This window comes from Suncus etruscus, chromosome 8 (genome assembly GCF_024139225.1).
Source record: "Suncus etruscus isolate mSunEtr1 chromosome 8, mSunEtr1.pri.cur, whole genome shotgun sequence".
NCBI classification, from domain to species: Eukaryota; Metazoa; Chordata; class Mammalia; order Eulipotyphla; family Soricidae; genus Suncus; species Suncus etruscus.
The window spans coordinates 86,332,425-86,343,690 of record NC_064855.1 but is presented as its reverse complement, the minus strand read 5'-3'; the positions used below and the strand labels follow the sequence as shown (position 1 = coordinate 86,343,690).

The window sequence follows — 11,266 nt, the reverse complement described above, 5'->3', positions numbered from 1 at the left end:
CAGAAATCACTCCTGGCAGGTTCAGGGGACCATATGGGATGCCAGAATTTAAACCCCGACCTTCTGCATGCAAGGCAAATGCCTTACCTCCATGCTATCTCTCCGGCCCCTTATTATGGATAATTTAAGAGTACAGGATTAATATTTGTTTTTGTTTTCTTTGGGGGCATATCGGTGTGCAAGTGTAACTTCTGTTTAATTAGAAATTATTCCTAGTGGTGTTTGGGGAATCATATGGAATGCTAGGGGTTGAATCTAGTTTGACTAAATACAAAGCCTTACCTGTGGTACTGTCTTTTTCCCCCAAATACAGGACTTTTCCCACTTATTTGCTTACCTGTCTTTGGATAAAGATTTAAAATGTTCTCTTTTTTGGGGGGGTCACATCCAGCAGTGCTCAGGGGTTACTCCTGGCTCTATGCTCAGAAATTGCTCCTGACAGGCTCAGAGGATTATATGGGATGCTGGGATTCGAACCACCATCCTTCTTGCATGCAAGACAAACACCCTATGGCTGTGCTATCTCTCTGGCCCCATTAAAATGTTCTCTAAATATTTTCCTTACATATTCTTGTTATTTCCTAAAACTCTGTGCCTCATATTGCAATGATCAGTATGTAATTTAAATATTTGCTTTCAAATTACTATAATATACACAAATATACATTTTATAGATCCCACTATCATTTATTTATTAAATTCCTTGTATTGTGGCTGGCCTTAATTTTGAATATTTAGTGACCAATTGTAATTATTTAATACAAAAAATATAAAAAGTTTATACCCTAGTTTGACAGCATTCAAGAGAGGGGTCTACTCTTACATGAGGATTCCTGGCCTCTCCTTTACCTCTTCACAGCAACTGGGCATGGGGTTCAATCCATCTCTGCTAGGTCCTCAAGACAACCAAGCAGCCCAGAGAGCCCATTTAATCACATCTCAGTTTCCAAATTGACATGTCCCCCAAAAATATATATATATATATATATATATATATATATATATATATATATCCTCCCTGGAGCACCCATGGGAGCCCCTCCAGCCCTTACTTGTCTTGGTGTCCTAGCATAAAACTGGCAGGAACTAAATTGCCTAGGCTTTCTCGCTCTACCCTTCCCACCTTTCACAAGCACCTTGGGACCCCTTCAGCTGCATCCTACACAGCATCAGCAGCACTTACTGCTGTCCTTTGGTCCCAGCTGAGCCCTGAGGTGAGAGACCTAGAGGTGTGGCCCAGGACCATTGTCAGTTGGGCTGGACCATCCACACCAGCCTGGTAGACGATTAGCTTTCCCAAATGGCCAGATGTCTATTCAGAGTTCCAATAGTAGTGGACAGGCTGACACTGCCCCAGCTGACACCGACACCAATACTTCTGGTCCTGATGACATAACCCATGCCTTCGCAAATCCTGCTACTGATGTCACTTGTATCACTTCTGCTGCCTCTGCCACTGCCCTGGACCTGATGCTGTTTTGGATGTTACTGCAACTTTCAGTGCTTTTTCTGCTACTGCCCTTGCCTGTGCTGCCTCCTATGCTGCCACCACTGCTAATGAGCCACCATACCACTACTGCCACTGATGCCACCACCTTCATTGCCAGTGTCTCTTATGCCGCCACCATCACTGCTGCTCTCTCGGATGCTGCCACCATTGGTTAGTGCCTTTTCTCAGGCTATTAGAGCTGTCAGCTCTGCCAATTTCCAACAGACTCCTACTGTGGAAGGACAGGGAAAAGTGGCAGGCTTTGATTACACACATATATATACATAAATCAATATATTTAAAGCAACCTTCATTAAAATTAATTAAAATTCCAGTGAGGACCAGAGAGATAGTCCAGGAAGTAAAACTTTTGCCTTACATGGAGCAGATATGATTTACTACACAGGAATACATATGGTCCCCTGAGCTCAGAGCTAGGAAAAGCCCTGCTCATAGTCAAAAACAAAACAACAGCTTCTTAATAAACCTTCTAGATCCCAAACACTATGAAGAAAAGTTGAATTGAAAGAAAAGATGGTTCAGTTGGACCACTGGACCAATCAAAGTCCACACAGGATCCCTGTGGTTGGAACCTGCATCCCACACATTACCACCATACCTCCAAAGAAAGGCTGAGAGAAAAGCTAAAGGAGATAAAACCAGAATTCAGGATGAAGGATGCAGAGAATATCTGCAGGATTAACAAATAAGCCTGCTCCTCCAAAGCTAGAGTCCTTGCCGAGAAGGACCCCTGTTGACAAAGGAACAAAGGTATCCAGAGAGGGGAGGCAGATCAGATGTAATTTGTACATTGTATAATGTATAACATATCATAATATATCATTATAATTATGTAATTAAATTATAATTATAATTATTCTTGTTTTTTTTCTGTATCATCCATAAAAATATTTTGGGCCAAGTGGTCCCAAGTGAATTGGGTGGGGAAAAATAGGTCAAAACTAATTACCTCAACCAAAGTCAATGACAATAATATCAAGAGACCCAAACTATAACAATATAAACTAAATTGGATCTGTTACACTGATAGACCTGGGGGCTAAGTGGAGAAAAAGGGGTTGCATGTTGGAATTTTGGCGGATGAGGTCAACACTGGTGGTGGGAATGGCCCTAATTCACTGTCACTACTAGGCTGAAATATAAATATGAAGAACTTGTAATTCATGATGGTCTCAATAAAAAATTAAAAAAAATTTTTTGACCCTTATTGCTTTCAAATTAGAGTATAAACTTTTTCTATATTTTGTACTAAATAATTCCAAATGGTCACTAAATAATTAGTTAAGGCAAGCCACAACACAAGAGTATTAATACAACATGCTAGTGGAATCTATATGACTTAAATTTGTGTACATATAACAATGAAAAAACAAATATTTAAACTGCATACTCTTCATTACAATATGAGACAGGATTTTAGGAACTAACAATATTTAAGGAAAATATTTAAGAAAATTTAAAATCTCTGCCAGAGTGATAGCACAGCTGTAAGGCATTTTTCTTGCACATGGCAATCCAGGATTGATCTGAGTTCAATCTCCAGCACGTCATGTCCCCTGAGCATGCCAGGAGTGATGAAGGAAGGAAGGAAGGAAGGAAGGAAGGAAGGAAGGAAGGAAGGAAGGAAGGAAGGAAGGAAGGAAGGAAGGAAGGAAGGAAGGAAGGAAGGAAGGAAGGAAGGGAGGGAGGGAGGGAGGGAGGGAGGGAGGGAGGGAGGGAGGGAGGAAGGGAGGGAGGGAGGGAGGGAAGGAGGGAGGGAGGAAGGGAGGGAGGGAAAAATAGAGAAAGAAAGAAAGAAAGAAAGAAAGAAAGAAAGAAAGAAAGAAAGAAAGAAAGAAAGAAAGAAAGAAAGAAAGAAAGAAAGAAAGAAAGAAAGAAAGAAAGAAAGAAAGGAAGGAAGGAAGGAAGGAAGGAAGGAAGGAAGGAAGGAAGGAAGGAAGGAAGGAAGGAAGGAAAGAAAGAAAGAAAGAAAGAAAGAAAGAAAGAAAGAAAGAAAGAAAGAAAGAAAGAAAGAAAGAAAGAAAGAAAGAAAGAAAGAAAGAAAGAAAGAAAGAAACAGAAACAAAGAAAGAAAGAAACAAAGAAAGAAACAAAAAAAGGAGAAAGAAAACATGCTTCATAAAAAATGATTTTTGATACACTAAAGTTTCATAGCTGATTGTTGGTTCAGAGGAGAGTTCTCTCTACTGTCTACAATATTTTAATGACGTAAGTCAAATATGTGTTAAAAAGAATATTAAAATTGTATTAACATTATTTTAACTTTTTATGTGAAATATTTTATTAGCCCTAGTTGAATTTTAAAGATATTTTTTTCTAATTCACCTTCAGAATACTTCTATTCCCCTGTGTTCAAGCTTCTCTTTTGAGATCCATTTCATATATCAATCATCCAGTTTTTACAGCTGGAACTACAGTGACAAGATTATAAGTAGTAAAATTAAGTTTATTATGAAAAATGCTTCTTATTTTTATGCTGTCTTATTGTAAATTTTAAACTTTATTTTCCAAAAATATCTAAGCTGAAATTTTTTGACTGTTTTGTTTGTTTGTTTTGGGGCCACATCTGGTGATGCTCAGGAGTTACTCCTGGCTATGTGCTCAGAAATCGCTCCTGGCTAGAAGGACCAGATGGGACTCGGGGGATCCAACCAGGTCCATCCTGGATCGGCCACATACAAAGCAAAAGACCTACTCAAATAGGTCATTATCCCGGATAGATCACATGCGGGCCCATAAAACATGGCTCCATAAAATCAAGGAAATAGAAATTGTACAGACTACCTTCTCAGATCACAATGCACTGAAATTATAAGTGAACTCATAGGGACACAGAAGGAAAACTTTAACACCCGAAAACTAAACAGCTCACTACTGAACAGCCAGGACCTCTTTTCCATCATCAGTAGATCCAAGGAGGAAAAGCAGCTCCAGGTCATCTCTGTGCTGCAAGAGGTCCTGTCCTTCCTGTTGCTGGGACTGGCCTGCAGCGTCATCCTCATGTATACCATGTACACCGACTGCTGCACCAACTGCTGGCTCATCACCATGCTCTACTTAACCTGGCTAGTATTAAACTGGAACAGGCCAAGAAAGGTGATAGGGAGTCAGAGTGGGCCTGAAACTGGGCTATGTGGCACTACTTTTGAGATGATTTTCCTATTCAGCTGGTGAAGATGCACAACCTGCTGACCACCAGGAACTACATCTTCGGGTACCACCCCCATGGCACCATGGACTCGGGTGCTTTCTGCAATTTCACCACAGTGTCCACTAAAGTGAACAAGAAGTTCCCAACCGTAAGGCCCTACTTGGCCATGGTGGCTGATAACTTCTGAATGTCAGTTCTGCAGGAGTATCTGATATCTGAAGGCATCTTCCCTGTGAACCAGGACACCATAAACTACCAGCTTTCCAATCATCATCATGGTGGGGGGCTCTGCAGAGTCCCTTAAATTTATGTCTGGCAAGAAATTGGTCATCCTGCAAATCTCCAGGGCTTTGTAAAACTGGCATTGTGTCATGAATCTGACCTGGTTTCTACCTAACTCATTCTGTGAGAATGAGGTATATTAGCAGGTGATCTTTGAGGAAGGCTCCTCAGGCCTAATAGGTCCAGAAGTTCCAGAAGTACATAGGCTTTGTGCCATACATCCTCCATCGCAGAGGCTTCTTTCCTAGGATACCTGGGGCTGGTGCCCTACTCCAAGCCTATTACTACCAAAGTGGGTGATCCCATCATCATCCCCAAGTTCGGGCTCCACCCAAACGAGCCAGCAGGACATCAGCCTATACCACACCATGTATATGGAGGCACTGATGAAAGCTCTTAGACAACCACAAGACCAAGTTTGGCCTCTGAGAAACTGAGGTTCTGGAGGTGAACTGAGCCTTGACTGGGGGCCAACTGCAAATTGTTTTCTACCAAGTGCTCAAGTCCTCTTTGTTCTGTAAATTTGGAAGTTTCATGAGGATCAAAGGGTTACTTAAAAGAAACTATAATAATTTTGTTAAAAAAAAAAGCAAATTTAATTTAGCATTTCTTACATAATTTAATGACTAAAAAGCATTGTCAATAAAAGAAAAATACCTCTGGTAAAGGCTTAATCAATTCTCTAATAATGTGTAAATAAAATATTAATTAAGGTTAGTGTTAGCAAGAAAGACTTTTTACCCCCCTTGGTTACCATTTTCTTGAGAGTTTTTTAACTTTTAATTTTATTATTTTTAAAAGATATCTTTATTTAAGCAACATGTTTGTAGTTGAGTTTTAGTCATAAAAAAGAACAACCCCCAATGGGGGGCATTGGTGGTGGAAAAGAAAAAACACTTTAATGAGCTATTTCCATGGCACTCTAGAGACAATATTAAAAGCTTAAATCATTGTAAATCATATTCAGTGTTTTAATTACACAAAGATTTCAGACATATATCTGACAACAGACTGTCATTATAAATATACCTCCAAGAACCCTTGGAATAAAGAATAAAACCGGGGCCCGGCGGTGGCGCAAGAGGTAAGGTGCCTGCCTTGCCTGTGCTAGCCTTGGACGGACCGCGGTTCGATCCCCCGGCATCCCATATGGTCCCCCAAGCCAGGAGCGACTTCTGAGCGCATAGCCAGGAGTAACCCCTGAGCGTTACCGGGTGTGGCGCAAAAACCAAAAAAAAAAAAAAAAAAAAAAAGAATAAAACCTATTCAACCAAGTTTAAAAATGGGGAGAAATACCAGAAAACCAGAGAAGTTCATCAGATTATAATATTATTAAAATCATTGCCATTAGAATAATTTTATATTGGGGTGCCGGAGGGATATCACAGTGGTTAGGGTGTTTGCCTTCCATCTGACCCGGATTCAATCCCTGGTATTCCATACAGTTCCCTGAGCCTGCTAGGAGTAATTTCTGAGTACAGAAATGTGGCCCAAATACCAAAAAATATTAAAAAAATGAAATTGATAAACATCACTTTACAAAAATTTAAATACAGAATTACCATATGATACTATAATTCCTCTATTAGGTTTTATTTTTGTTTTGTTTTTGTTTTATGCTAACATTGCATAGGTTAAATAGTAAATATAATGCGTTATATAAATACTAAATATAATATTTATATTTATATGATTTTAATGTAAATATTAAAATTAAATATTAAATATAATGAATAATAAGGTAATCTTAAAACATATTGCACTCCACTTATTCAATTTAATTGCCCAGATAGATAAATCTATAAATAATTAAACAAAGGATATCATAAATATATTAAAACCCTGGGGCTGGAGTGATAGCACAGTGGTAGGGAATTTGCCTTGCAAGCGTCTGACCCAGGATGGACCTTGGTTCTATCCATATAGTCCCCTAAGGAGTGATTTCTGGGCACATAGTTACCCTTGAGCATCACCAGATGTGGCCCAAAAACCAAAAGAAAAATTTAAAACCAGAGCCAGGAATATAACTAGTGCTAGATCTCTTGCATAGTGTGATGTGAGGGTATGGGTTCAACACTTTACACCACAATAAAAAAAAGGAATTTACATCAAAGTAAATAACTTCATTTTCCTAATGGCTGAATAGTATTCCATTGTATAGATGTAACACAGGTTCTTTAGCTACTCATCTGTTGTTGGGTGCCTAGATTGTTTCCAGTTTCTGGCTATTGTAAATAGTGCTGTTCTGAATATATGAATACAGAGGCCATTTTTGTATTGTGTTTTTGTGTTCCTAGGGTATATATCTAGGAGTGGTTTTGCTGGATCATATGGAAGTCATGAAATTTACTTATACATGGATGAATCAGGAGACTATTATGCTGAGTGAACTGAGCCAGATGGAAAGTGATAGATATAGACATAGAATCCCTCATTTGTGGGATCTAAGAAAAACAAAAGATAGCATGGTAATAATATTCAGAGATAATAGAAAATCACCTAATCACAAACTTGTATGTTCTCTAGTATAGCCACAGGTATAAAGAAATATATTTAAAAAATCTTCAAAAATTTTAAATGCAGTTTTTCAAAAATCATAATTATTTTAATATATATTTAAAATATATGTGTGTAAATATAAGAAAAGTAAGAAGCTAAAGATGCATTTTAATTAAATTGGGAACAGATAATCTTTTATATAAACAATAATAATATGAAATATATATACATTTACTAAATGAGATATATATATATATATATATATATATATACAGAAAAGGGTCACAACAGAGGAAATTCCTATGTTTTAGTAACGTCCAATATGAAAAAATATGTTATATATTTTGTCACTAATAAGCCAACAAGCAGTAAAAATAGTCAACTCTATGTGAAAGAGAGAAAAATTCCAAATATTCAGAGACCTTAATTTAAGGACTCGCAGAATAGTCTCTGCTGTAGAAAACTCTACAGGATCTACGTTTTGATATATGATGTTTCAGAAGTATAATCCATGCCATCATATTCAAAAGAATGCTATCTGTTCAGATACTGGGACATAGAAGAGAATTAAATGAATAAGGAATTAGAATAATATGTACTTTTTGAGACATTTAAGGATATTAAAAGTTTTCTTGTTTTTCCTAGATTGACACAACATGTAGTTGTTTTTTAATGACTAGTTTTCTAACATTACATTAGCTAGAATAGTTTGTTCAGAAAAATATTATTGGAAATCTGTGTTCTGTTTCTACAAAATATGTGCAACTATTCTCCAAGTTTCTAACTAGTATTTCAAACTGAGAATGTTCTCTTAAAGACTAACAGTCAACACACAATGCAATGCTGAACTAATAAAATGCTACTATTTTTAAGTTTTTGAGTGAGGGCAAGAGTCCAATATTGTTGGGGTTGGAGCAATAGCAGAGCAGTAGGTCATTTGCCTTGCATGCAGCTGACCCAGGATGAAGCTGGGTTTGATCCCCAAGCATCCCATATGTTCTCCTAAGCCAGGAGTGATTTCTGAGTGCAGAGCCAGGAATAACTTCTGAGCATCACTGGGTGTGGCCAAAAAATAAAAAATAAAACAAGCAAACAAACAAACAAATAAATAAATAAATAAAAGAGTCCAATATTATCAAATGGCAAGTAGGAGATGCAGATATTGAATGAGAAAGAGAAAGAAAGAAAAAAAGAAAAAATTTACAAATGCAGAAATAAATGGCATTCAACATATTACAATGTTCTACATCCTCTTATTTCTGGTTCACCAGAGCTTTTCTACTGTTCATCTAGTTAATTTTTTTCTCACCAATTTCATCTCTCTTCCTTAGTAGAAAATGTTTGTTTGTTTGGGGGCTAGACCTGGCTATGCCTAATCCTCAAAGAATACTCCTGAAGGCCTCAAACAGTATTGGGTGCCAGTGATTTAAACTTGATTGGCAACATGCAGGGCAAATGCCCTGTTAATCATACAATCACTTTGGCCACCCAAAATAGTTTTAAATAAGTGTTTCTTGACAAATTTCTTTAATGTAATTTGATCTTTGGCAGATTTACAGGTGTTACTTAAAGGGTTGATATAAATATAAATTGAAAAAACATAACATTGATATTTGGAAACAACTAACATTGTGGCCATACGAACAAATACTTTGTAATAATCCACTTATCAAAATTAAGTATTGTCATGCTATAGACAGATCAATATTTAATAGTATTTTAATTTTTGTCTATTTTTCTTCTATTTTATACACTAAATATCATATTATTATTTTATTCATGGTTTTCTGTGCAGAACAGATATTGAAACTCTTAGGATGTTTGTCTTACATGCAACAAACCCCAAGATCCATGAGGGGTAGAAATAAGCCCAGAATAACCAAATAAGCCCCAAAACCTAAAGGAAAAAGAAAACTGAGCTTCTCACTCTTGATAGATGCTTAGCACCAAATGATACCCTTAAGAATGTGCTCCACATCACTAATCATCAGGGAGATGCAAATCAAAACAACGATGAGATACCACCTCACACCCCAGAGAATGGCACACATCACAAAGAATGAGAATAAACAATGTTGGCGGGGATGTGGAGAGAAAGGAACTCTTATCCACTGCTGGTGGGAATGCCGTCTAGTTCAACCTTTATGGAAAGCGATATGGAGATTCCTCCAAAAACTGGAAATTGAGCTCCCATACGATCCAGCTATACCATTCCTAGGAATATACCCTAGGAACACAAAAATACAATACAAAAACCCCTTCTTTACACCTATATTTATTGCAGCACTATTTACCATAGCAAGACTCTGGAAACAACCAAGATGCCCTTCAACAGACGAATGGCTAAAGAAACTGTGGTACATATACACAATGGAATATTATGCAGCTGTCAGGAGAGATGAAGTCATGAAATTTTCCTATACATGGATGTACACGGAATCTATTATGCTGAGTGAAATAAGTCAGAGAGAGAGAGAGAAAAACGCAGAATGGTCTCACTCATCTATGGATTTTAAGAAAAATGAAAGACACCCTTGTAATAATAATTTTCAGACACAAAAGAGAAACGAGCTGGAAGTTCCAGCTCACCTCAGGAAGCTCACCACAACTAGTGATGAGTTTAGTTAGAGAAATAACTACATTTTGAACTGTCCTAATAATGAGATTGTATGAGGGAAATGGAGAGCCTGTTTAGAGTACAGGCAGGAGTCGGGTGGGGAGGAGGGAAACTTGGGACTTTGGTCATGGGAATGTTGCACTGGTGATGGGTGGTGTTCTTTACATGACTGAAACCGAAACACAATCATGTATGTAATCAAGGTGTTTAAATAATAAAAAAAAAAGTATGTTGGGTACAGCCAATTGGCTTTGGGTGGCCCTAATAACTTCTGGGAAAAGAAAGGCTGAGCAGTATGTCCTTGGGGACTTGCTTTGAAAAGTCTACTCAGGTCCCTTAAGCCTTTGAAACATTGCTTGGGAGACTGTACCTCACCCTAAAAAGAATGGGAAATATTGGTATAGGGAAAGTTAAACTCATGAAGGCTGTTATATGTACATTGGACAACAGAAATGCAACAAAGAACATTTTAGTAATCACAGTGCTTAAAGGAATTTATTAAAAAATGAAATAGAAAAAAGCAACTACTGAAATACCAATGCTAAACAATCAAGTAAAAATTAACCCATGAGAAAATTAACAAAGTTTGCATAGCCCCGAACCAACAGAAAACTCTGCAAATAAATTTAGCTCAGCACAAAGAATCTGGCTTAACCAGATTCCTTAACCTTTCCATGGAACCTGTTTTTGTAACTGCTCTCAAGCATGTAGTTATAGATATGTTTTTGTAAAGTTTAAATTATGATCCTTATTGCTTGCACAAAAGATAGATCTAAATGGAAAATAGGCTAAATAAATAATTGTATTTGCGTAAATATCAATTAGCTATTTGTTTAAGAATTTGCTTCCCCTCCCCCCATCCTGCCAGGTTCCTCTTTATCCTTCCTGCCATCAAAATGTGTTTATGCTCCCATTGGTTAAAATTGTTGTACTTGTATAAATAATGTTTTATTGAAAAAAAAAGTGAAGAGAAAAAAAAATTAACCCATGAAATAGATCAACTGTGGATATTGTGGAGAAAACCCTAATTTGCTATAATTTTTACATAACAACTCAATAATCATTATATGCACTGCAACCATACTACGCTGAAATGGAAATTGGTGGGATAAAGACTATAAATTTCTCTTTTCTATCACATGGATTTAGGTATTATAAACCATTTTTTTGATGTTCATCTTTTGGTTCATGACAAGATTGCATATTT

At 37.2% G+C, this 11,266-nt stretch overlaps 1 pseudogene; it reads left to right on the top strand.

The window, feature by feature from the left end:
- Nucleotides 1-1,308: 1,308 nt before the first annotated feature.
- On the top strand, nt 1,309-5,399 carry LOC126015980 (diacylglycerol O-acyltransferase 2-like; annotated as a pseudogene).
- Nucleotides 5,400-11,266: the final 5,867 nt, after the last annotated feature.